The sequence below is a fragment of the Bubalus bubalis genome, chromosome 1 (genome assembly GCF_019923935.1).
Source record: "Bubalus bubalis isolate 160015118507 breed Murrah chromosome 1, NDDB_SH_1, whole genome shotgun sequence".
Lineage (NCBI taxonomy): Eukaryota > Metazoa > Chordata > Mammalia > Artiodactyla > Bovidae > Bubalus > Bubalus bubalis.
The window spans coordinates 88701663-88729652 of NC_059157.1; the positions used below are offsets into that span (position 1 = coordinate 88701663).

Genomic DNA, 27990 nt, shown 5'->3' on the forward strand with positions numbered 1-27990 from the left:
TACACACACTAGTATATGTAAGGTAACTTGGACTTCTCCGGCAGTCCAGTGATTAAGAGTTGGTACTTCCACCTCAGAAGGCATAGGTTTGACCCCTGGTCAGAGAACTAAGATCTTGCATGCTGAGTGGCCAAAACAACAACAAAACAAAACAAAATAAAATAAAGAAAGATAGCTGCCAATAAGGACTTACTGTAGAGCACAGTGAATTATACTTAATATTCTGTGATAATCTAGATGAGAAAAGAATCTAAAAATGTATAACTGAATCACTGTGCTGTACACCTGAAATTAACACATTGTAAATAAACCATACTCCAATAAAATTATTAAAAAAAAAGAAAATTATATAATGCTGTACTCTAGAAGACTAATTCACATTTCATTGCCTCTATGGTGATTTACATTTTTCAAGTGAATTTATCTTCCTGTCCACATTTACTCCACTTTCCAACTACTCCTTTTCTGAAATCAGTGGCATCGCTATTCCTCTGATCACATGGAGATCACTGGAGATTCCATGGACCCATTCTATTTTTCTGTGATCTTTTACTGTTCATTTTCTCACCAAGCCTCATGATTTCTTCCTCTGTGTTACAGCTCAGTTTTCCTCTTTTGCTCTGTTTTCATTTCTACCAACGTGTCTTTAATAGGAGACAGTGCAGCAAGAACCATGTTCAGTTTTATTCCTATTTGAAGTCTTATTTCACAAAAGAGCTTCTAACTAGTGACATTTTAGGTGAAACTTCCCAGTAGAAAGCAGACTATGACTCTTATGCCCTTTATACTGAATCTTGTTTTGGGCAGGCATTTTGGGGACACCTGAATTTGCATAAAAGGAGAACATGATATCCAGAAGTTATGGCTACAGACAGTATATAGAGAGACACAGGGAAAGAGTTGATACTTATGGTTGAAGGAGAGGTTCTCCAAACAGTGGGGATTGTCCCATTCATGAATAGAGCACAAGGGTAGAGTAGTGGGTGATATTTGAAAATCCAGAGTGGAAAATATTATCTAGGAAATCAGTGGACCAGGAAGCAGAGGTTTGGGCAGTGACCAGGAGTCTAGACCTTGGGAGGGACTCGGTTAAGAGCTGGTAATGTCTCTAGCCAAGGATGAGGAAGTGAGTGTACCAAAGTGTACCAGGTACTAAGAATCAACTAGTTTAGAGGTGAGGAAACTTGACTTTAAAATCACAGTACCTTTATTCTGGCCCATTTGCATATTACCTTGTTATTGACTCTTCTGAGAATCAGTTTTCTCATCTGTAAAGCAAGGATGAGATGTTTTTGTAATAAGGGTACTTTACGGCTTAAATAAAATGATATATAGTCTGGGTTAATATTCATTGATATTCTCACTGATTTGAAAAGTATTATTTTTACCACTTTCACGTGTGACAAAAGCAGAACTTCAGAAATTTTTTGAAATAGGGACAAGGCTCGCTTATATTTTGGCTCAATTTACTCCCTTTGGGAGTCACTTTACTAAACTTTCTTAGGGTTTTTTTGTGTTTTTTTTTAAACAAATGCTAAAAAGTCATCCTTTCATTCAACCAATATTTACTGAGCATCTACTATATTTGAGGAACTGTCCTAAGGACTTGGGATATTTCATAAGCAAGTCAAACACAAATTTCATACTGCAGCTTATATTATGTGGGAAGAGACAGATCTCTTAACATAAACAATGAATATAATATATATCCTATATTAGAATGTGCTAAGTGCTATGGATAAAATAAAGCAGGAGAAATAGAGTTAAACTTTTTAATTTGGGTAGGTCTCATTGAAAAGATGATATCTGAATAAAGACTTGTAAAAATGTGTGAATAATATGTGCGGATATTGAGAGGAAGAGTGTCCTTGGCAGAGCGAATAGTCAGGGCAAAGGCCTCACGGTGGGAGTTTCCCTGCCATGTTCGAAGGTAGGAATTGGAAAACAGCCTGTGGACCAAACCTAGCCCACCAACTGTTTTTGTCAATAAAGTTATTGACACACAGTTGTGCTTACTGTTTACATATTATGCATGGTTTCATGGTGTTACAGCGCCAGAGTGGAGTAGTTTTGGAGTAGAAACATAAAGGCCTTTAAAACCTTATTAACTGTTCACTGTTTGAAAAGCTTTACAAAACAAATTTGCGAACCCCTGCTCAAGAGGCCAGTACTGGAGTGAACAAATAACAAACTCTTATGTTTTCTTTTTTTGTGAGTAAAGGGATTAAAATTTTTATTTATTCACCATTTATCTTTATGGATGTTCCTTTCTAGCTTACTGAGACTGTGTCTAGAGAAAACACATCGATACATTTTTTTTCAACAGACCAAATAAGGGAGTTTACTGGCTTTTATCATGTTTATTTTCCCTAACAGTGGCAACTAGGCTTTTATTAATTCTTTTGTTCATGAGAGAAAAACACCTAGCTGTTTTCGCAAAGAACATTCCAAAACAAGAGGTGAACAGAAGTGTGATACCAGACGGAGTCCAATAGGTGGCTGTATTTCTCAAAGTTTCAAAACCAGTCTGATGGTCTGATGCAGGCAGATTTATATATATCTCAGTTTGCTGTTACCTCATTTAACTCTGTGATGCCAGGATCATTAATTTTATGATAATGGGCTAAGTAGTACAGAGAAAAAGAAAGTTTATCACATAACCAGAGTATTTCATTTACTGTATCAGTGTTTCTAGTGTTCATTCAGCAGATTCACAACCAATATTCATTCATATCTTTAGTCGGGTTAGCCACTCTATGGTACCCTCTCAAATTACACAGAATGTGTACAGAAGAGTTGAGAATCTGTAGTTAGAGACCTAGAATGGCATCCTGGATGCACCATGGAGCAGCTGAGTGAATTTGGAAGTTATTAGGTCCATTAGAGTAATTTAATCAGTTAAAATCATTAATAAGAACTCCCACTTCACAGTATTTTAGGAGATTATACATGGAATATATAATTTTTATCAATTATATCTTAATTTTTATCAAGAGGTTTTATGCAATACTAAATGTTACTGTTACTCTTCTTTCCTCTTGTCTCAAATATTTTTCACATTCTATTTCATTCTATCAGAAATGTCTTTGGAAAAATCTCAGCTTACCAACTCTGGTTTCTCTCTATAATGATTGCTTTGATCTCATTGATTTTGAGTTCATTCTTATTCTCTTAGCACTGGCATTTAGACATCTGGAACCATGTCATTCACGATTTTTCCCCCAAGGATTTTTTTTTTCTGACTATTTCTATACTTTTGTTTGTCTTCTACAATGCCATTGTCCAAAACGGAATCTTGTTTTACTTCAAAGTACTATTTCAGTATCTTTTGTTTATGTTAGCATGATTTTTGTCAGACATGGTCTTTCTAGTCCTTATAAAATAATGCCATCCCTGGGCTATTATTTTGATAAGTCAATGTGCAGAAAATGAAATTTAGTAATTTGTAAACTGTAGAAGACATGGTACTAAAAATTTTAGTTGATAAATTTCTACTTCCAGGAAGGTTACAACTGAATGTGAAATATAGTAAAAGGAGATAATTCTCTGTTACAAGTCAGAATAACCTTATTTTAATCCTACTCACTTCATTACAGATATCTACTTCCTCTATCACTCTCCCGCTACAGAAAAATTGAAGAGCAGGTGTACATATGAAAAATGTTGGCAGGTTCTCTGATATCTCAGATACACGACTGTACTCCAGACTAGTCATATAAAGTCATGTCATTATACAGCCCTCTTGCTCCTCCATACCTTTTGGCCCTACGGATTCATTCTGAAGTAGTATTCTGTTACTCATCCTATGGGGAAGAGAGTTCTACATTTTTTAGTTTCTGGAATACTGTGGCCTGTTTTGATCATTTTACCCAACACAGAATTTGAATAAGTACAAAGAGTTAAAAAATAAACAAACAAACCCAAGAGCCTGTACTGATTAGACAAGGTCAGTGGAAAAGATCACAATTTCAGTGTTAAAAGATACTGAGTTGGAATATAAATGTCTACATTCAATGTAAATGCTAAGAGCAAATGGGACTTTATTCACCAAAGTTTTACTTGTGAAAATTTAGAAAGTTATGGTCATGTATTAATTAACAAACATTTATTTAATGTTTTTTATGTATCAGGCACCACAGCAGGTGACAGGGACATGGCAATAACCAAGACAGACGTAATCTCTGTCCTCATGGAGTGTATGTTTTCTATAGTTGCTGTAACATCTACCACAAAATTTGCAACTTAACGCAAATTTAGTATTTTATAGTTCTGTAAGCTAGCAGTCCAATGTATGTCTCACTTGGCTAAAATCAAGGCTTTAGAAAGCCTGTATTTCTTTCTGGAATCCTTAGGGCAGAATCCCCTTTCCTGCCCTTTCCAGAGTCCAGAGGCTGTGCTTTTGGCCCTTTTTCCTCTATCTTCAATGCCAGCAACATGGTATTTCTCTTTGTCCTTCATCTCCTTTTTCCAATGACTATAGCTGTGAAAGAGTCTCCACTTTTAAGAACTTGTGTGATTAGACTTGGTCCACCTGGAAAATCCAAAGTACTCTCCCCAACTCAAGGTCTGTACCCTTAATCACATTTGCAAAGCCCCTTCTGCCTTGTGAAATAATATACTCACAAGTTCTGGAGATTAGGACATGGACATCGTAGGGACCATTATTCTGCCTTTTACGTGGAGCTATGGTCCAGTGAATGCGTAGCAAAACCAAACGCCAGTAGGCAGGCAAATGACTGAAATGAGTGAGATCAACAGAAGGCGGTGGTGAACTGGAGCAATCACACTGACAGTGCATGATGATCCTAGCTCCGTGTTGCCAGAACTTTTCATATTTTAAGAAAAGCTAGAACTGGATTATGTGAAATCTACCAATTCTTAAAATACAAGCAAATGTCTTAGATTGGTTCTCAGTATCAAACTCTGAGCTGAAAATTAATATGTAAGTAATTTATTTATTTATTTAGTGGCTCAGTGATAAAGAATTTGCCTGCCAACGCAGGAGATGCAGATTCAGTCCCCTGGAGAAGGAAATGGCAACCCACTCCAGTATTCTTGCCTGGGAAATCCCATGGACAGAGAAGCCTGGCCCGCCACAGTCCATGGGGTTGCAAAAGAGTCAGACACAACCTAGCAACTAAACAACAAAAATATAACAATTTTTTAGGAAGTCTTCCAGGGAAACTGGGAAGGGAGTGGGAGAGTCAGGACCAGGAAGGGGAAGAAACTCAGCAAGGGTGCAATCTTAGGCAAAGTCCTATAGCCTGATTGCACAGAGGAACTCTGGAATGTAAGTCATATCTCATAGCTACAGCAAGAGAGCTGGGGCTGTCATCATCATGCACTGCTCAGCCACTAATTAAGAGATACCAAGGGGCATGCAAACCACCTGGTAATACCTGGATAATCATGAATAACAGTGTCCAAGTTATTTTCGTACTTGGCCTAATCTTTATATGCCTCTATCGGAGTGACAACCATTATTACAAATATCTGTGACTCTAGCTGACAATTCTAATTATAAATGCCTTTCTATATCTTGGACTTCCCTGGTGGCTCCGACTGTAAAGCCTCTGCTTACAATGTGGGAGACCCGGGTTCAATCCCTGAGTCGGGAAGATCTCCTGGAGAAGGAAATGACAACTCACTCCAGTATTCTTGTCTGGAAAATCCCATGGACAGAGGAGCCTGGTAGGCTACAGTCCATGGGGTCAAAAAGAGTCAGACACGACGGAGCGACTTCACTTTCTTTCTTTCTTTTCTTTCTATATCTTGGGAAGTCTTCACAGAAGCTTGTAATAGTGTCTTATTGGTCAGTGAAAGACTTTATAGCCAGTTGAGCTCCCATATTATAGTAGAGAATGCATGAGAAGCATAGTGGGCCAATATTGGTGAGAAAAATTTACTTTAGTCTCTTTAAACTTTTTTTTTTGAAACCACCATCCATTGCCTGAGACTATATCTAACACTTGGTTTTGCTACTGAAAAGAATGCTATTGGCACCTTCGTTACAGTTTCTTGAAGTTTTTTGGCTTCTTTTGAGATGATAGGTTTTCTGTGTTTTTTTGGGGGGGGGGTCACAACAAAAATTCTAGTTTTTATTTGTATATCTTACAAAGCAATGAAAGGGCTCAGATGCCTTAAAAAAACTATCCTAGGCTAATTAAGACACCAAGGTAAATTGGCAATTTTTTCAGGACTCAAAGAAAATAAGTTGCTTGATTTTTTTTTAAATTAAGATTTGTGACTCTTTTGTCACTCTGTTCTGCAAGATTTTTTTAAAGGAATGTTGACAATAAACAAATTTGCTGAACACATTTATTAGGTTGATGAGAAAGTAATTGTGGTTTTGAACTGTGAATTTTAAATTATAATTAGGCTCAAACACATCTTTATTAATTAAAATAGGAATCATTACCATCAACACATTTTTGCCAAAGAAAAATAAGTTTGTTTATTCCTGTAGCATAAAAATCCATCCTTCAGGATGTGACAAACTCGTGGAAAGCATCTTCTGCCTCCTGCTGGTTGTGGACGCATTTTCTCTGCAAGAAGGTGTCAAGATGCTTGAAGAAGTGGTAGTCAGTTGGTGAGAGGTCAGGTGAACATGGTAGATGAGGCAAAACTTCATAGCCCAATTTGTTGAACTTTTGAAGCAGCGGTTGTGTGATGTGTGGTCGGGCATTGTCTTGGAGAAGAATTGGGCCCTTTCTGTTGGCCAAAGCAGGCTGCAGGTGTTGCATTTTTCACTGCGTCTCCTCTATTTGCTGAACATACTTCTGAGATGTAATGGTTTTGCTGGGAATCAGAAAGCTGTAGTGGATCAGACGGGCAGCAGACCACTAAACAGTGACCATGACCTTTTTATGGTGCAAGTTTGGCTTTGGGAAGTGCTTTGGAGCTTCTTCTCAGTACAACCACTGAGTTGGTTGTCATTGCTGGTTGTCATATAAAATCTACTTTTTATTGCACATCACAATCTGATCTAGAAATGGTTTGCTGTTGTTGCACAAAATAAGAGAAGGCAACACTTGATTTTTTTGATTTTCAGTCAGCTCATGAGGCACCCACTTATTGAGCTTTTTCACCTTTCCAATTTACTTCAAACGCTGAATGACTGCAGAATGGTCGACACTGAGTTCTTAGGCAACTTCTCATGTAGTTCTAAGAGGATCAGTTTGATGATGGCTCTCAATTAGTCATGGTCAACTTCCTATGGCTGTCCACTCTGTACTCCTCATCTTCAAGGCTCTCATGTCCTCTGTACAGCTTCTCGAACCATCACTGCATTGTACATTTGTTAGCAGTTCCTGGGCCAAATGCATTTTTGATGTTGTGAGTTGCGTCCACTGCTTTATTCCCTATTTGGTATTCAAATAAAAAATTCGCTTGAATTTGCTTTTAGTATAACATTATTTCCCTAGTCTAAAATAAATATCAAATAAGTAGCAAGCAATAATTCATTAGCAAAAAACATAAAGTGAGAAATGTGCATTAAAATGATGTATAACATAACCGCATTTATTTAAGAATGTATTCTAATATCAAATGGCAAAGTTCAACAATGCAAAACCGCAATTGTTTTAGCACCAACCTAAGAGTTACAGGTTAATCTAATCATCTTTGATTCTCTTGAAGGTGCTAGAAATGGCATTAGAAAGCAATAATAATGCAGTTGAAAATTTGAGAAGCCAATGTTTAAATTTTATTGTTTAGAGAGCTGAATGAATTTGGAAAAAGAGACTAGATGCTTTATCATGCCCAAGAGAACATGTGGTGTCAGTCTGGGGATAAGCTCATGAGTCTTATTAAAGAAAGATTATATGACTGTACATGGAAGGTTTTGGCTCAATTTGGTCTGTCTACACTTAGCTCAGTCATAATTATATTCTCATAATATTTTAGGTGTTGCAACCACCATCAATTGCTCAACTAAACAATAAATTCCACATGGATGCATTTGTCTTGTGGAGTTCACATCATAATTTTTCATTTAAAAAATATCGTTTAATTGGTTTAAAGTACCAATATCACTGATGGCTATTAGTGTACCAGTATGAAAACCAGCTCATAAAAATAGAGGCAGAAGAGTCAGAAATATTTTTATGCTTAATTCCTAGGCATTTTCTATGAGGTCAATAACTTGAATTTATTTTTATAGAATGCTGTTTAGTAGACTGTATATATAACTTGCTAATATCTTTTTACCTGATATTTCAACTTATACTGTCATGTGTTAGAGCCCCAATATTGCAAACCTACAAAACAACAGTGGTGAAGATAAGGGAGATGATAGTGTAGTTATATGTTCATAAATGTCAATGGTGTCAAAAGGATACTATTTTGGAAGTGCGGAGGCTTGCTTATGATTGTTACTAGCATCTGACAACACTTGAGTAACTTACCCCCTGGAGATCTATTTCCTCATCTCCCAAAATAAGGAGTTTAGACTCAGACAACTTTTGCAGTGTTTTCCACTTCTAACATTCTGTCTCTTTCTTTGTTCCTCCATTCAGACAGGGTAGGGACAGGTCAGAATGACATCACTGTCTCTTCCCTCACTCAATTGATTTATCCTATGCTTGTCTGGCCATTTCTTTCTGAGCTTGAAATCCTGGTGTTCTGGGGTTTCTTGACCCTGTAAAGGAAGGCACTGGACTTTGTCCTAGTGAGTCAAGCCATTTGTTCTCTCCTCTAACACCATAACAATCATCTTTCTGTTTCTATTCCTTTTTCTTTGACTCTTTCGTAGTGAAGAAAATTGCCCTCAAGACACCATAAGGTTTCTTTGGTCACTTTCAACTGGTGGTCCTGGGAGGTAACAGGAAGGAATTGACAACCTGGTCTCTGGAGGAAGGGAGCTATATGATTTCCTCTACCAGCAGCATTGAGAACCTACTGGAGAGACCCTGGCGAAGGTTCTCCATTGGGATCAGGGCATACTCTTGCCTTTGAAAAAGGGACTTCTTTTTTTTCTGAGTGAGCCGAAGTGTTTAAAGCAGTTCCAAACTGTGTTCCTAGTAATTACATGTTCTATTTGCTTTTCCCCTTGTTTCTTTGGTTCTGCATTTTTGCTAGAACAATCTGTAAGCTCTTTTAAAGCCTAACATTCTTTTTTATGAAAGGAATTTTGTGGTCTTTAGAGGAAGGAATGAGAAAAGAGGAGAGGAGAGAAAATGAGCCACTTCCACTTCCTTCCCAAGTTCTTCTACTTTGGAGATTTATATTATGAATGACATGGGGAAGGGGGCACCTGTAAAAAGATATATATTTTCCTTTTAAACTCTTCAGAACACATATTTTTGTTCAAGGAACCATATGTAGTCAGAGGGGACTGAGAGTATATCTTGTATAATTGTAGATTTTATAGCCTTGATTCTAGATATGCTTCCCTTAGGGCCTAGTGTATAAAAGTTGTAGGAGACTGTTAATTCCAAGAGCCTGACACATTCGTTCAACATTTATTTCCTGTCCATTACTACATTCCATTCTGAAATCACTGCGGATGGTGATTGCAAGCCATGAAATTAGAAGACAATTGCTTCTTGACAGGAAAGCTTTGACAAACCTAGACTGTGTGTTAAAAAGCAGAGACACCATTTTGCTGACAAAGGTTCATATAGTCCAGGCTATGGTCTTTCCAGTAGTCATGTACAGATGTGAGAGTTGGATCATAAAGAAGGCAGAGCACCAAAGAATTAATGCTCTTGAACTATGGTTTTGGAGAAGGCTCTTGAGAGTCCCTTGGAAAGCAAGGAGATCAAACCAGTCAATCCTGAAGGAAATTAACTCTGAATATTCATTGGAAGGACTGATGCTGAAGCTGAAGCTCCAATACTTTGGCCACGTGATGCGAACAACTGACTCAATGGAAAAGACCCTGTTGCTGAGAAAGACTGAAGGTAGAAGGAGAAGAAGGTAACAGGTGTTGAGATGGTTGGATGGTATCACTGACTCAATGGACATGAGTTTGAGCAAGCTCCGGGAGATGGAGAAGCCTGGCATGCTACTATCCATGCGGTCTTGAAGAGTCAGACATGACTTGGTGACTGAACACCACCACCACATTCCAAGTACTCACCATTTCTAATTAAATTAGAATCCTACTATATTTCTTTCCATGGTGGCCAGAGTGGTACCTGTCCTTGCAAAGGATCCTAGTGACCATGTTCCTAGCTCAGTAGACAAGTTAAGAATATATGTTGAGAAGGATAAACAACAGCAGATATGCTAGTGCCATTGCTGTTTGTGAAAAATAAAATCAGAAGTGTTTCATCTTGGGTTCATGTTTTATATAGAGGTTCACAAAGCAAGCATATGTATCAGAGATATTTTTTAGTTAATATGTTCCTGCACCTACATTAAAATAGTAACTTGGCCTTTAAGCTGAGATAACAGTATGTACCAGATGGGACTTTCCTTGCTTGACCTCTTTAATTGACATAATTTTTATAATTTGCCCATGTTAGTCATAAAATCAGCATGTGTTTAGGACTGGGCAAGGGAAACAATGTTATAGTATACCTGTTAGGCTCCAGTTAATGTATTGAGATTCTACCTGGAAAATTTATGGGGACAGGAATATAGTTTAAAATGTGTAGGGGAGGGAAAGAAAATTATTCTAAGTCTCTTCTTGCCTTGAAGTACCCTTAAAGCTCCATTACTGAACTCTTTTGGGTTAAGTAGTAAAATTGGGAGAAGCAGATGGGGAAAAGCAATGTCTCTTAAAAGGCAGACACTGTTTAAAAGAAGGAAGAGTTTTGGGGATGGCACTAAAATTTAAGTATTCTTTAAATTCAACTAAGTCTTAAAGAGATAAGCTTACCTAGTATTCATCTTAGAGAACACTGGAGAATGGCAGGAAATCCTAGGAATATAATCCCCAGTCCAAAAAAATCTCATTGTGTTATTGGAGGTTGGAGATGTCAGCCAATAGGCATGGGTAATGAAGGTGGGAAGGGAGAGAACATGTCAAGAGAAAGTATTATCAATAAGTCAAATCCTTTTTCATGAGATTTATTTTTTATTTTTTAAACTAGGGTTAGTCTGGTTGGGAAAACAAGAGAAGATGCTTTTGGATGTTTGTTGATTTAATTACACACCAGCATGTGATATCTTTAGAACTGCCATAGGAAATATGCTATTAATTTCCCATTCATATCAGATACGACTGATTCAATTCTTTTCCCTGATTAGTGTAGACTCAGCTTCAGAATCTTTCCATGTCAGTGACTTTTAGTAGCCACTATCAACAGTCAGAGTTGGCACATGAGTTCAAAGCTCACTCATCAACTTTGATGCTTGGGGTCAAGATGTATACCTATTATGACTAAGTTATCCTCTAAGGAATCTTTATTTTATAATACTCACAAAATTTCTGTCAAACCCAGATCCTTATCTTTGTCAGTGCCATATTTTGGCATAGCCTTTGGAATACACTTGGCTGGAGATTAAATAGCTTGGATGCTTTCCTTTGATATAGCACATTGTCTCATTCTTTCACAAAACTTTGAAAATATCAAATCTTTTATTTCAAAGCAGGGAACCTTTAGGCACTCAATAAATACTTATTCATTTGACTTGCGCCAAATTCTCACATCATCGCCGCTGATACATGAGAGTCAGAAAGTACAATTCCATACAACTAAATCCTCTTTTTAATGAGAGATTCTACTGGTTTTCCCTTGGAGGGAGATCAGGAAGCCCACCTTCAGCGGGAAAATTGTTATTTTTATGCAGCTTTGGAGTAGTTCTACCATGCTACATCTCTTGATTATGTTTGGCTTGACAAAAGTCAGATTCTTGTGAATTTGAAAAAAATAGCCTTTATCAACTTCAGTTTCACTGAAGTCTTTCTCTGAGAATAAAATTGATACCTTTGGCCAAAATAGGTAACACTCACGCCTTGCTCATTCTTATATGCTACATTTCTTTAACTGTCAGAAATGATTCCTTAAGCATGACAACTATACTTGCTTGTGTTTTATAAGCTTTTTGGAAGAAGGTCAACACCTTCTTTATTTTATACACATATTCATCACATATACCCATACATGAAAGCTTTAAAAATTTACAACTTCTGTGAGATATGTTAATGGTGTTATTAGTAGGCTTAGCTCTGCCCTTTATCACTGTCTGTCCATTTACTTGTTTATTAAAGCCACAAGTATTAAACATATACTGGGATCCAGGAACTATAGTAGGAAAGATAATACTAGGCGATTGTGGCATTTTGCCTTTGCTGGTAGATGCAGTGCTCTTTTGTTAGAATAACAACAGACTAACCCTAGTGCCTTAACTTAGGGATTATCAAATTAGTTTTGTGTCTTCTATAGAGAAAAAATATCCTGTTAGGCTAGGTTTAGATTTCATTATCCAAATCATGTTATTCATCTATATTAGTATTAAGCTCATTGTCAACAAAAATATATTATATTCTCACAAGCGCTGCTGTCAATCCACATTATTTCTTTCATAAAACTTTGGGTCAATATTAGTGGCATTTTCAAGCCCAGAGAGAATGTTTTGAATTTCAGTTCTGTTAATGTGAATCTCCACAATATTGGTTTTTTAAAGATGATATAAGCATGCATTTTCCTTCATATGAGTCACTGATTAACACACGGACTAAAACAAAGTCAAACACAAGCTCTGAAACACAGGATCTCTTCAATCAGACATGAAGCTCTTTCGTTTTGCCAAAATGTAGCTTATATTTGGACTTTCCAGGTAGTTCAGCTGGTAAAGAATCTGCCTGCAATGCAAAAGACCCTGCTTTGATTTCTTGGTCAGGAAGTTCCCCTGGAAAAGGGATTAGTAACCTACTCCAGTATTCTTGGGCTTCCCTGGTGGCTCAGATAGTAAAGAATCTGCCTGCAATGTGGGAGACCTGGGCTCAAACCTTGGGTTGGGAAGATCTCCTAGAGAAGGGCTTGGTAACCCACTCCAGTATTCTTGCCTGGAGAATCCTCATGGACAGAGGAGCCTGGTGGGCTACAGTCCATGGGGTTGCTAAGAATTGGACACTACTGAGTGACAAAGCACAGCACAGCAGCAGCTTATGTTTCTTCATCTTTCTATGAGTCTCTTTTGAAAGATTTTGTCAAATATTTTAAGACATTCTTTATTACCTACAAGTTTTGTTGCTACAAATTTTAAGCTAAATTACTTTGAAATACCTTCAGCTTAGACCTGGGAATAGGCCATTTCCAGTTGTTACGATGGGGCAAAATGTGGAAAACATCTCTCTAAAAAAGATAAATCAGTCTGTGTATCTGAGGCTGGATTGGACATGGAAAAACAAGAAAAAGGACACAAGAGAGGGAGCCATTGACACAATCAAAACAATAGATGCAATAGACCATGAGAGAGCCAACTAAGGTGTGAATAGTAAACATGAAAAGGATGGGAGAAATCTGATACATTTTGGAAGGAATAGAATCCCACGACTTTGAAAGGGTTTCAAAGATGACCCTGAAGTGAAAGTCGCTCAGTCATGTCCAACTCTGTGACCCCATGGACTACACAGTCCATGGAATTCTCCAGGCCAGAATACTGGAGTGGGTAGCCCTTCCCTTCTCCAGGGAATCTTCCCAACCCAGGGATCGAACCCAGGTCTCCCACATTGCAGGCAGATTCTTTACATTGTAGGTGGATTTTTTACCAGCTGAGCCACCAGGGAAGCCCAAGAATACTGGACTAGGTAGCCTATTTCTTCTCCAGCAGATCTTCCCAACCCAGGGATCAAACTGGGGTCTCCTGCATTCAGTTCAGTTCAGTTCAGTTGCTCAGTCGTGTCGGACTCTTTGCGACTCCATGAATCGCAGCACGCCAGGCCTCCCTGTCCATCATCAACTCCTGGAGTTCACCCAGACTCACGTCCATCGAGTCAGTGATGCCATCCAGCCATCTCATCCTCTGACGTCCCCTTCTCCTCCTGCCCCCAATCCCTCCCAGCATCAGAGTCTTTTCCAGTGAGTCAACTCTTAGCATGAGGTGGCCAAAGTACTGGAGTTTCAGCTTTAGCATCATTCCTTCCAAAGAAATCCCAGGGCTGATCTCCTTCAGAATGGACTGGTTGGATCTCCTTGCAGTCCAAGGGACTCTCAAGAGTCTTCTCCAACACCACAGTTCAAAAGCATCAATTCTCCTGCATTAAGCACCCCAAATGAGGAACTTTGGAGGGACATGTAATATTCTAATATGCACAGGTGGTATAAAGAAATATCTGAATAGTTTTCATTATATCTTTCATTACATGTTTTATGTAGCATTTGGTACAGAACTTGAGACATTAATTATCAATGTCAATTTTATCAGGACACATCACTTCACACCACTCCTCTTAGTGTCTCCCCACTCCCTACACCTCCAGATGTCTAAAAAATGTGGGTCTATAATTCAAATGTACAGTAATTGAAGGTTGGGCAAGAAGTAGAGATTAGAGATGGAGAGAATGTTGGAAATCTACAGGAAGAGAAACAAAGGCCTGAAGATCCTCCTTTCAGGGAATGAAATAGAGGAAGAGGACTGAAACAAAGAGGAATAAGTTAGTGAGGCAGAAGAAACAAAAGAAGAAGGCAAGCCAAGACAATAGTTTCTGGTGTTAGAGAATAGTCCAATATGCAATATGTTACTCAATGGAGACATTTGGATTTGTTCAGAGTGATATTATCGCTGACCTTATAGATTGATTACAATAGATTTGAGGGGTTAATAACAGATTACAAGGAATGATTGGTAGAAAAAGAAGTGGATTAGGGAGATGGGTGGGTTGACAGGAGGAACAGCTGCATTGAACTGCTTACATTTTTAGATGAGAGACATTTGAATGTTTGAAAATAGGAGAAATGAGATGGTTTAGAGAGGGAGGCTGCTAAAGAGTTTTCTCAGTGTTAACTGCAGGAAAGAGGCATTTGTAGAGATGAGAAGAGATGGGAAGGGACAAGAGGCAGTATTATCTTCAGAACAGAGACCTCTTTTTCAGAGACTGCATGCAGATAAATATGAAAAAGGCAGATGAGCCAGATAATGTCAGAAAACTCTGTCCTCACTTTTCAGAACTTCTCGAGAGCACTTCCATTGATTGGAAGTTTGACTTTCTAACATTCAGCTGCTCATCTCCTTGTTACCTTCATTTAGGACTTTGCTAGTTCATCCTCTGTGTAATGGTCAGTACCCATAAAAGCCAAGCTGTCTGAAAACCCCATTATAGAAAAGGGTGAATAGGGAGTACAGGCAGGGTGCGATCTACTTGGACTCATTCACTTTATGGTTCTAAATATGGGGTTCTTTAAGGGACATACAAGGGGCTTCTTGACTGAATAATTGTTCTACCAGTGAAGAATAGAATCTGATTTTTCATCTTTAATAGTTTCTCTTTTGTTTTACCACATTTATTTTAAAAGTACAAAAAGTCAGAACTTCCTTGGGGTTTTGACCTTTTAAGGTTGGTCATGAGTTGTTTTTATCTTAATAAATATTTACTTAGGATTTGTTTCTCTTAGAACCTTTTCTTCCTTTGTTTCTTCCTCCCTTAGATCCTTTTCTTCTATCTCCCCTTCCTTTCTTTCTACTTTTCTTCCTTCCTGCTTGTGCCCTTTTGATATTCCAAGGACATCATGGAGGTTGGGGAACATGAGTCCTCAAATAGCTCATGTTCTGAAGAGGCACATGGATACCAATGATAGCACAGTGAAGTACACGGTCCCATGAGGACATGCTGGGGTCAGCGCACTCAAGATCAGGAGTGTGACTGGAGGCAAAGAGAGAACAGTGGTGTCATTTGGAACATGCCACACCACACAAAGAGGGATGACTTGGGAGGAAGACCCTATCAGGTAACCCTAGCAGTCAGAAGATAGCTGTCATGAGGTCAGAAAACACTGGGGCCACAGAGTATGCCTGGGTTAGTCCTAAACCCAGGAATGTGTAGACAGGACATAAATCACAGTGCCTAATTCTTAAGCTTCAATATTTTTGTTGCCTACCAATGAGCAATTAGCACACAAAAGTTTGTGAATCCAACCCAGGGTTAGAATGAAGTGTTTCAATAAATTATGTGTCTATTCTTAAACAATAGTATCATTAAATTTGCCAAGCTGATTTTGGAAGGCAGAATAGCTCTCATAAATCAGTTTAACTGGGAAGGTTTAGATCTAATCTCAATTAATAATGAACTTCAAATGGGATGTTGTCTTTCCTCCAGCCGTTACCCAAATAAATATAGATCATTTATATTTTGACTTATCCCCATGGCTTTCATTGTTAGGTCACTGGAATTATTGTCAATGGCAAAACACAAAAGGAAAAAGAGAAAAAGGGGACTGGGAAAATGAATCTGAGGCCAACTTTTTCTTACTAAATACTTCCCTTCTGTTCAATTTTATTATTATTTTCACAGAGCTATTAAATATCTGTTTGGAGTAAATGTCATTAAAAATCTAGAGGCAAATTAGAAAAATAGTATCTGAATTTAATAAGAAAAAATTTGCTTAAAACTATGCAAACTTGTGGAAAGAGAATTCTCTGTGCCCCCACCCCTCCCAAAATGCTCTCAACTCACCCTGCTTCCACCCCTTCCTCTCCAAAAGGACAGTGCACTTAACCAATGCACTAGCTTAGACTTTTATTAGGTGCTCTAGTTACAAAGAAAGAACATTTTATTTTTTCCAAAAATGTTCTCCTTATGACATGATGCAAACCATCCCCCAAAAGGTGATTTGAGAAACTGCACATGATAGTTAGGAACTGCATTCTTTCTAAATGTCAGCAATGTGCCAGCTAATACTCAGATTATAGAATTAGTATACTCTAATTTTAGAGACTTTTAAAGGGGAACATTGTTGCTCAAACCTACATTTACCTATGTTGAGAAATGGTCAAGAGATTACTGCAGTGTTTGGATGTCAGGCTTAATGATAAAACTCAGTATCACCACATTGTTGATCACACTTTAGAAATATTGATCTGATTGTGCTGCACATGATCATGGGTTTAGAAATATCTGAAACTTTTTTTCTGTTGATCATAGCTTGATTTACAAATCCATTTTAATAATAATTCTACCTAGTTGTTTTAATTCCTTCTTTAGATCAAAGATTATTATACAAACTATTGGAGGAGTAAAGAAAAGGGACAAATATTTATTCATTACTTTTCTTTCTAGAAACTTATTATCTTCTATCGTAATATATTCACTTCATCTTTTTTGATAATGATATAATTTATTGAGCACCTATCATGTGACTGGTTTTTTGCTGAGAACATTCTGTATATTGTCTCTAAGCCTCTCAAAAGCCTTGCATCCTAAGTATCATGAATTCCCTTTTAGAAGTGAAGTAGGACTACCCAGGTGGCACAGTGGTAAAGAATTTGCCTGCCAATTCAGGTGACACAAATTCAATCCTAGAGTTGGGAACATCCCCTAGAGTAGGAAATGGCCACCCACTCCAGCATTCTTGTCTGGGAAATTCTATGGACAGAGGAGCTTGGCAAGTTACAGTCCATGGGGTTGCAAAGAGTCGGACACGACTGAGTGAGCACAAAAAGAAGTGAAATAGCTGAAAAACAGCAGATATAGAATTTGACTTGATATTGAGTGACTCCAAGGCCTATGCTTTAACTAGATCGAGATGTATCTCTTATGTGAGAAGTGATGACATCACTTAGTCTTCTGCTCACATGTGCAACACACTTCCATTGGTAACAGCTTCCATTAGACTACAGGAAGTGAAACTTACTATAGGAAATGTTGTTTCAAACAGAAGTAAATTAGAAAAATAGCATCTGAGTTTCATTGGAAAATTTCTGTTTAGAACTGTACAAACTAAGTGGAAAGAGAATTCTCTGTATCACCATCACATACTGCCATGGACATCTAATGATAATATACTTACCCAGTGAAAGACTACTGTCTCACTGGCCTTGTGAGTGAGAGGGCAGGTGTATAACCTGAATGTCCCCCACACAGCAGCCCCTCATACTGCTGGGAATCACTGCTATCTAGACATCTTCACCACATTGTGATTCTCTAATTAATCATGGACTTAGAGAAAAAGGGTCAGCTGAAAGATATTTATGCACCTCCATAAAATTACTACTGACAACATGATGCATTGTAGTTAATGCTTCTTAAGTATTACTTGGATGCAATCCCATCAGAGTTCAGTTCCTGGAAAATTTGTCTTTCTTGAAAGAAATAACAAAAATCAAAAATTTTAATAACAAAATAACTCTGAGGAAAATAGCATGAAGTATGATGAAGAGCTCATCAAAGATGGAGACCAATCATGTTTATTTTGCTTTGTGCCTTGGCTCTCAGGAAACCCAAATTTATATTTTATGTTAAATTACAGCATATTAACTTAGATTGCTGGCAAAAATGATCTTTTATGAGTTTTGCTTTTGTGTTTTTTAATTAATTTGTATTGGTGTATATAAGTGAACAATGAAAAGAAAAAGAGGAAAACAATAGAATGGGAAAGGCTAGAGATCTCTTCAAGAAAATTGTAGATATTAAGGGACTATCTCATGCCAAGAAGGGCACAATAAAGGATAGACATGGCAAGGACCTAACAGAAGAACAAAAGATTAAGAAGAGGTGGCAAGAATACATAGAAGAACTAACCAAAAAAGATCTTAATGACTCAGATAACCACAGTGGTGTAGTCACTCACTTAGAGCCAGACATCCTGGAATGTGAAGTCAAGTGGGCCTTAGGAAGCATCACTATGAACAAACCTAGAGGAGGTGATGGAATTCCACTTGAGTTATTCCTAATCCTAAAAGATGATGCTATTAAAGTAGTGCACTCGATATGTCAGCAAATTTGGAAAACTCAGCAATGATCACAAGACTGGAAAAGGTCAGTTTTCATTCCAATCCCAAAGAATGTTCAAACAACTACACAATTGCACTCAATTTGCATTTTAGCAAGGTAATGCTCAAAATCCTTCAATCTGGGCTTTAATAGTGCATGAACCAAGAATTTCTAGATGTACAAGCTAGATTTAGAAAAGGCAGAGGAGCCAGAGATCAAATTGCCAAAAAGCAAGGGAATTCCAGAGAAACATCTACTGCTTCATTGACTATGCTAAAGCCCTTGACTGTGTAGATCACAGCAAACTATGGAAAATTCTTAAAGAAATGGGAATACTAGACCACTTTAATTGCCTCCTGAGAAACCTGAATGTAGCAACAGTTATAGTCAGACACGGAACAGTGGACTGGTTCCAAATTGGGAAAGGTCATGGCTGTATACTGGCATCCTGCTTATTAGACTTATATGCAGAGTACATCATGTGAAATGTCAGGCTGGATGACTCATAAGCTGGAATCAAGATTGCCAGGAGAAATATTAACAACCTCAGATATGCAGATGGTATCATCCTAAAGGCAGAAAGTGAAGAGGAACTAAAGAGCCTCTTGATGAAGGAGAAAGAGGAGAGTGAAAAAGCCATCTTAAAATTCAACATTCAATAAATGAAGACCATGGCATCTGTTCCCATCACTTCATGGCAGATAGATGAGGAAAAAATGGAAACAGTGACAGACTTAATTTTCCTGGGCTCCAAAATCACTGTAGATGGTGACTGCAGCCATAAAATTAAAAGATGCTTACTCCTTGGAAGAAAAACGATGACAAACCTAGACAGCATATTAAAAAACAGAGACAATGCTTTGCTGACAAAGGTCCACATAGTCAAAGCTATGGTTTTCCTAGTAGTCATGTATGGATGTGAGAGTTGGACCATAAAGAAGGCTTAGCACCAAAGACCTGATGCTTTTGAACTGTGGTGTTGGAGAAGACTCTTGAGAGTCCCTTGGACAGCAAGGAAATCAAACCAGTCAATCCTAAAGGAAATCATGAAATATTTATTGAAAGGACTGCTGCTGAAGCTGAAACTCCAATACTTTGGCCACCTGATGCAAAGAGCCGACTCATTGGAAAAGACCCTGATGCTGAGAAAGATTGAGGGCAAGAGGAGAACCAGGCAACAGAGGATGAGATGGTTGGATGGCATCACCGACTCAATGGACATGAGTTTGGGCAAACTCTGGGAGATAGCAAAGGACAAGGAAGCCTGGTGTGCTGCAGTCTGTGGGGTGGCAAGGAGTCAGACATGACATAGCAACTGAACAACAACAACAAACATTTGCTTTACAATGTTATGTTAGTTTCTGCTGTACAGAAAAGTGAATCAGTTATACATATACATGCTGCTGCTGCTAAGTCGCTTCAGTCGTGTCCGACTCTGTGCGACCCTATAGACAGCAGCCCACCAGGCTCCTCCATCCATGGGATTTTCCAGGCAAGAGTACTGGAGTGGGGTGCCATTGCCTTCTCTGATACATATACATATATCCCTTCTATTCTGGATTTCCTTCCCACTTAGTTCATCATAGAGCACTGAGTGGAGTTTCTTGTGCTATAATAGTGCACACATGTCAATCCCAATCTCCCAATTCATCCCACCCTCCTGTCTCCCCTGGTATCCATACATTTGTTCTGTGTCTCTATTTCTCCTTTGAAAATAAATCAATCTGTAAAAAATGATCCATCTTTTGATTGCTCACATTTTTTGGTACTTAGTAATTTGTCTTTAATCTAATGTTCAATTTTATATGTCATTGATTTAAAACTCTCTCAAATAAGTTTTAACATAAATGGACCATAAATAATACAATGAATAGAAAACAGTTTCTACTTGTTCCATTTCAGATTGCCCAAGTCTCTGTTTTTCCTGATATTCTGCTTTCAATTATCACTCACATCTAATCATTCAGCTATTCTTTTATTTTTTCTTAAAAGATTCTTTCTCTCCTTTGGCTTACCCTCACCATTTTCACCTGTAGTATTCTAATCCAAACTTTCCTCATTACTGAATTACTGAATGTTCCCCAACTGACCTTCCTCTCCCAGTCTCTCTCCTTGCCAATTCCCTCCGTTCTGTCAACAATAGTCATTGGTTAACACTGTGTCCCAGTTGCTGTGTACTGATGAACAAGATAGGTAACAAAGGCAGATACTAAATGACTAATACTATAAACAGTGCAGCAGATGTGTATGGGGGCCACCCTGGTCTTATGCAGTGTCTGTCATACTTGGCACTCCTGACATGTTTGTGCTGGATAATTCTTTGTTGTGAAGGCTGTCCTGTGTGCATTGTAGGATGTTTAGCAGCATCTCTGGCCTCTGCCCACCACATGCCAGTAGCACCTCCCCAGAGCTGAGAAGCAAAAGTGTTTCTAGCTGTTGCCAAATGTCCTCTGGGGGCAAAATTCCTCCCTAGTTGAGAATCATTGCTCAACTGTAGTCTGTGTAGGTTGGAAGATGAGTTTAATATGGAAATGTTTACCTGTGGATAGGCCATTTGGATGGCGAGCCGAAGAATGAGTAGGAATGAGTAGGAATTAGTGTTGGGGAAGGGAGAGATAGGAAGCTTTGGGAGATGGGAGAGTCTCAGTGTTCTAGGAAGGAAGCCCAATACATGCAAAGACCTTGAAGTGGGAATGAATGTGGAACATTCCAGGAACTGAAAGCAGGCCAGTATGGACTAGAACAGCATGTGTTTAGATACTGGCTACTGCCAAGATTGAGAGAGGCGCTCATCTAGCCAGTCTGTGTGACTTGTGCTTAGAACTGCAAGCAGTGAGAAACCCTGCTTTGTAGCAGGAAAATGACAAGATCTTGAAGTGATTCAGGGCAATGGCAGGAGTGGGATGAAGGGAAAGACTGAGCCTACACCAGCATCTTCCATGAATGAGGCTGGGGCTGGGCAGGTGTGTTGATACAACAACGGTGAGTGGACAGGGGTGCGGCTAACTGGTGATGGCTCAGGAATAAGAAATGTGTGTGTATGTGTACTTGTATGCATGTATGTGTATATGATCTTTTTATCTATTTTAACAAGAGGGTGACTTTTGAAAGAGTCTTGGAGGGTCTTTGTAGGATTATACAAGCTACCCTTCGCAAACTTGCAACCCTTAGATTCAGGAGGTGGGTGTGGTGCAGAAGATGCACCTTCTGCTGGAAAGAGGCACAGAGGAAGCAGTCTTATAGAAGACAAGGAAAGGGAGGAAATGTTAATGAAGGGGTTGAGGATACAAGGCAGTTTTTTCCTCATAAGACTCCCAAGGATGCTGTTGAAGGCAAGGGAAAGGGAGGCAGCACTTGGGTGAGAGGGAAAAGAGGTACAGACTTTTCAAGGGCCAACAGCCTGGCACAGCTTAGAGGTCTGGGGCTTCTGTCTCCTTGGGCAATATACAGAGAAGGCTGGGGATGTGGCACATGGTAAATTATTTCTGGGTATCTCAAGGTACAGACTGAGCATGTGGTTCTAATAGGGAGAAACTGGAGATTTGGGTATCATGAAACAAATCTTTTGCAAAGCCCACTTTTATCATGGGAGCTCTAACCCCTCCCTCCCTTCCAGAAACATGACAAAATAAAGCCTAGCCTCCAAACCTTGAGTTACCCTTTTGCTCCACATAAGCTGTGCTCTGCCTGGCATTGTCTTCCTGTCCTCATGTTTGCCTTGTTCTCTTCCCTGCCCCATGCCCTGAATCTGGTTTTGTATCTTCAAATCCTATTCATTTTTAAAGCCCTAGCTCATATTCTGCCTCCTCTGTGGCACCTTGCCAGACTGCTGTGCCCACAAGTGCTGCCTGCTCTTCTTAATTGGCACTTAATTAAAAACTACCTTGGGGCTTTTTTGGTACTGGTATCATATATTATTCACTTTTCAAGGGTATGCCATTGTTGTTTCTAAAATTAAATTGCTAAATTCTTCAAAGCCAGGATTAGGTTCTGTGCCTATTATTATACTTCAAGAGGCCTAATACAGAACTCAAGACCCAGAAGACCCTCAATGATTTGTTTAATGCATTGGTTAAAATATGGATTACTTTTCTGGGACAAATGCAAAAGAGTACTGGAATCAGTGTTGTGTGGCATGTAGACCCCAGATGTGAAACCACTTGCACATTCATATCTTCTCCACTGCACAAAAATTCTGGAAAGGAACTGACTCACTATTTTGCCCATTTATAGGCAAACCATTCAATCACAGTAATCCAAGTCTATTCCCCAGCCCATAATGCTGAAGAAGCTGAAGTTGAATGGTTCTATGAAGACCTACAAGACTTTCTAGAACACCCAAAAAAGATGTCCTTTTCATTACAGGGGATTGGAATGCAAAATTAGGAAGTCAAGAGATACCTGGAGTAATGGGCAAATTTGACCTTGGAGTACAAAATGAAGCAGGGCAAAGGCTAACAGAATTTTTCCAAGAGAACACACTGGTCGTAGCAAACACCCTTTTCCAACAACAATAGAGAAGACACTACACATGGATATCACCAGCTAGTCAATACCGAAATCAGATTGATTATATTCTTTGCAGCCAAAGATGGAGAAGCTCTATACAGTCAGCAAAAACAAGACTGGGAGTTGACTGTGGCTCAGATCATGAACTCCTTATTGCCAAATTCAAACAAATTGAAGAAAGTAGGGAAGATCACTAGACCATTCAGGTATGACCTAAATCAAATTCCTTACCATTACAGAGTAGATGTGACAAATAGATTCAAGGGTTTAGATCTGATAGAGTGCCTGAAGAGCTATGGATGGACGTTCATGACATTGTACAGGAGGCAGTAATCAAGGCCACCCCCAAGAAAAAGAAATGCAAAAATGTAAAATGGTTCTCTGAGGAGACCTTACAAATAGCTGTTCAGGATGGGGAACACATGTATACCTGTGGCAGATTCATTTTGATATTTGGCAAAACTAATACAATTATGTAAAGTTTAAAAATAAAATAAAAATTAAAAAAAATAAATAAGTAAATTTAAAAAAAAAAGAAGAGAAGTGAAAGGCAAAGGAGAAAAGGAAAGATATACCCATTTGAATGCAAAGTTCCAAACAATAACAAAGAAAGAATGCAAAGAAATAGAGGAAAACAATAGAACAGGAAAGACTAGAGATCTCTTCAAGAAAATTAGAGATACCAAGGGAACATTTCATGCAAAAATGGGCACAATAAAGGACAGAAATGGTATGGACCTAACAGAAGCAGAAGATACTAAGAACAGGTGGCAAGAATACATAGAAGAACTATACAAAAAGGACTTTCATGACCCAGATAACCACAATGGTTTGATCACTCACCTAGAGTCAGACATACTGGAATTCAAACTCAAATGGGCCTTAGGAAGCATCACTATGAACAAAGCCAGTGGAGGTGATGGAATTCTAGTTGAGCTATTTCAAATCCTAAAAGATGATGCTGTGAAAGTGCTGCACTCCATATGCCAGCAAATTTGGAAAACTCAGCAGTGGTGACATGAATGGAAAAGGTCAGTTTTCATTCCAATCCGAAGGAAAGGCAATGCCAAAGAATGTTCAAACTACTGCACAATTGCACTCATCTCACACACTAGCAAAGTAATGCTCAAAATTCTCCAAGCCAGCCTTCAACAGCACATGAACCATGAACTTTCAGATGTTCAAGCTGGATTTAGAAAAGCAGAGGAACCAGAGATCAATCAAATTGCCAACATCCGTTGAAAAAGCAAGAGACTTCCAGAAAAACATCTACTTCTGCTTTAATGACTATGCCAATGCCTTTGACTGTATGGATCACAACAAACTGTGGAAAATTCTGAAAGAGATGGGAATACCGTACCATCCGACCTGCCTCCTGAGAAATCTGTATGCAGGTCAGGAAGCAACAGTTAGACTGGACATGGAACAATGGACTGGTTCAAAATCGGGAAAGGAGTATGTCAAGGCTGTATATTGTCACCCTGCTCATTTAACTTATATGCAGAGTGAACCAGTGAAGTTGCTCAGTTGTGTCTGACTCTTTGCAATCCCATGGACTGTAGTCTACCAGGCTCCTCTATCCATGGAATTTTCCAGGCAAGAGTACTGGAGTGGGTTACCATTTCCTTCTCCAGGGGAGCTTCCAGACCCGGGGATCAAACCCAGGTCTCCTGCTTTGCAGGCAGACGCTTTACCATCTGAGCTACCAGAGTACATCAAGCAAAATGCCAGGCTGGATGAAGCACAAGCTGGAATCAAGATTGCAGAGAGAAACATCAATAACCTCAGATAGGCAGATGACACCACCCTTCCAGCAGAAAGCAAAGAGGAACTAAAAAGCCTCTTGATGAAAGTGAAAATACAGAGTGAAAAAGTTGGCTTAAAACCCAACATTCAGAAAATGAAGATCATGGCATCTGGTCCCATCACTTCCTGGCAAAGAGATGGGGAAATAATGGAAATAGTGAGAGACTTTATTTATTTTATCCAAAATCACTGCAGATGATGACTGCAGCCATGAAATTAAAAGATGCTTACTTCTTGGAAGAAAAGCTATGACCAACCTAGACAGCATATTAAAAAGCAGACACATTACTTTGCCAACAAAGGTCTGTCTAGTTGGAGGTCTGTTCAACTGTGGTGTTGGAGAAGGCTCTTCAGAGTCCCTTGGACTGCAATGATATCCAACCAGTCAATCCTAAAGGAAATCAGTCCTGAATAGTCATAGGAAGGACTGCTGCTCAAGTTGAAACTCTAATACTTTGGCGACCTGAAGTGAATGAGCTGACTTCATTAGAAAAGACCCTGATGCTGGGAAAGATTGAGGGCAGGAGGAGAATGGGACAACAGAGGATGAGAAGGTTGGATGGCATCACCCACTTGATGGACATGAGTTTGAGTAAGCTCTGGGGTGGTAATGGACTGGGAAGCCTGGCATGCTGCAGTCCATGGGATCACAAAGAGTCGGACATGACTGAGCAAGTGAACTGAACTGAACAAGGAATCAAGAGCAACTCTGGGTGCAGATGGAGCAGTCAGGAATGTGGCGAAGGGACAGACTACACAAAGGTGACTATAAGTACACTGGGGACATGGGGATGAATAAGAGTGTGAAGAATGTTGATACAAGGTCATCATTATTCAACACTTAGCCTCAGGCTTGAGTTCTAAAGTTTAAATTGTGAACACCTCAGAGAGAGCAAGCAAACTTCCATTTCATTATCTGTCCATTATCAATGAACAGACTTTTACTTCTATAAAAGTCACAACTGGAAATACACATTCTTCCCAAGTTAACATTCCCAAACCTTAGCTGAAAGCAGTAGGCATGAGGAAAAGAGAGTTTGGTCTCAGCAAAGAGAAGAGTGGTGATGTGTGCAGGTTTGTCTGACAAACCATCACTTTTTTGAGTATTTTCAAAAAATAGGTGGCTTTAACTGTTTTATAAAATGACAATATTTTTTCCAACTCCTCTCCCCATTAGTATAGATGATAATCAGTCCATTTTTCCAGCCCAGCCTGTCTTTGATTGATTGCTCTTTGACAATTGATGGACTTTCCATCTGCCTCTGGGTTGGGGGTGGGGGTAGGAGAACTCTACATGAGGCACTAGAAACACTCTAACAAAGATCTGACTGATACCATGCATGGTGGGAGGGCATTGCAGTGTCTTTCCATATTACCTTTCTATTATTCCTGCTCAGGTTTATTTTTACCTTTAAAAATAACACTGCTGGGTGGTGAGTCCCTCAGCAAGGCTGAAACTACAAACTTGCTTGTTTTTAGACTCAAGAGTTATTAACAGTTTCCCAGGTCTCATTGCCCAATTTGGGGAGGGTTAGTTCCAAATCTGGAGAAGGCAATGGCACCCAACTCCAGTACTCTTGCCTGGAAAATCCCATGGATGGAGGAGCCTGGTGGGCTGCAGTCCATGAGGTCGCTAAGAGTCGGACACGACTGAGCAGGTCTTCACTTTGACTTTTAACTTTCATGCATTGGAGAAGGAAATGGCAACCCACTCCAGTATTCTTGCCTGGAGAATCTCAGGGACAGGGGAGCCTGGTGGGCTGCCGTCTGTGGGGTCACACAGAGTCGGACACAACTGAAGCAACTTAGTAGCAGCAGCAGCAGTTCCAAATCTAACTCTATGACCAGTCTAGAAATTCCTACCACTTTGGAATAGGCTAACAGAGTCTATTAATCATTTCTCTTCTTTTCAGATGCTTTGACACCTTCAGGCCTTGCTGATCCTAAAGGGACTGCTGCTTTCAAGGTTAGCTAATTGCTAGAGACATGCCTTTTGTATGCAAACCAACCAATCCAGAAGACAAACTCTCAACCACCTCCATTACAGGGCTCTCACATTCCTGGGCCACCAACTGTCTGTCCTAGTCACTTTAAGACTAGGTACCACAGAGAACTATATTCAATATCCTGTGGTAAACCATACTGGAAAAGAATACGAAAAAGAATATATGTATAACTGAGTCACTCTGCTGTACAGCAGAAATTCAATGCAACAGTATAAATCAACTATATTTCAATAAAATTAAAAAGAAGACTAGGTACTAGAGCAGTAGGGACTGTGCCTATGCCCCAGAGCCTGCTGAAATATTTAAACTGGCCAATTCTAAAACTGCTTACCTTGTCTTCCTGCAGAAACCACAAGAAAGGCTCTTATCCATGTTTTTTCCCCCCACTTTCCTGTCTCTTGACTGACACTGGTGTTTCCCTTATGGTGTGATATGCCTCACTTCTCATGGGATCTATGAGTAACAAGTAACTTTTCAATGGCAATCACCTCCTGATCATACATGAATAATAATGAAACCTATATTTAAAAACATGCTGTTTTATCATAATCTTATAAACAACATGATCATTGATATTAGCTAACCCCATTTTTATGTACAGTATTAATATTTCAGGAGTCAAAAATATTAATATCCCCAAACCTACACTGTACAAGTCAGTCACAGAGAACAAAGAGGAATGTTTTATTATAATTAACATCAAGCTTATCTCACTATACAGATCATTTTAATATATTATCTGATTCTAGACTCATAGGTCTTTAAAGGAGGGAACAATGACTCTACATTTTTTTATGTATCAAAGCATCATAATAATTTCTTTGGCATTTCTGTCTGGGTGGTAAAGTG

At 39.0% G+C, this 27990-nt stretch overlaps 1 long non-coding RNA gene across 1 annotated transcript; it reads right to left on the bottom strand.

Annotated features, from left to right (window-relative positions):
• Positions 1-6301: 6301 nt before the first annotated feature.
• LOC123333170 lies at positions 6302-27729 on the bottom strand. Its single transcript, XR_006550330.2, has 2 exons — positions 27473-27729; positions 6302-7361 (listed from the first exon to the last, which is right to left on the bottom strand). It is a non-coding gene; the product is annotated as an uncharacterized LOC123333170 (long non-coding RNA).
• Between the last annotated feature and the right edge of the window lie 261 nt (positions 27730-27990).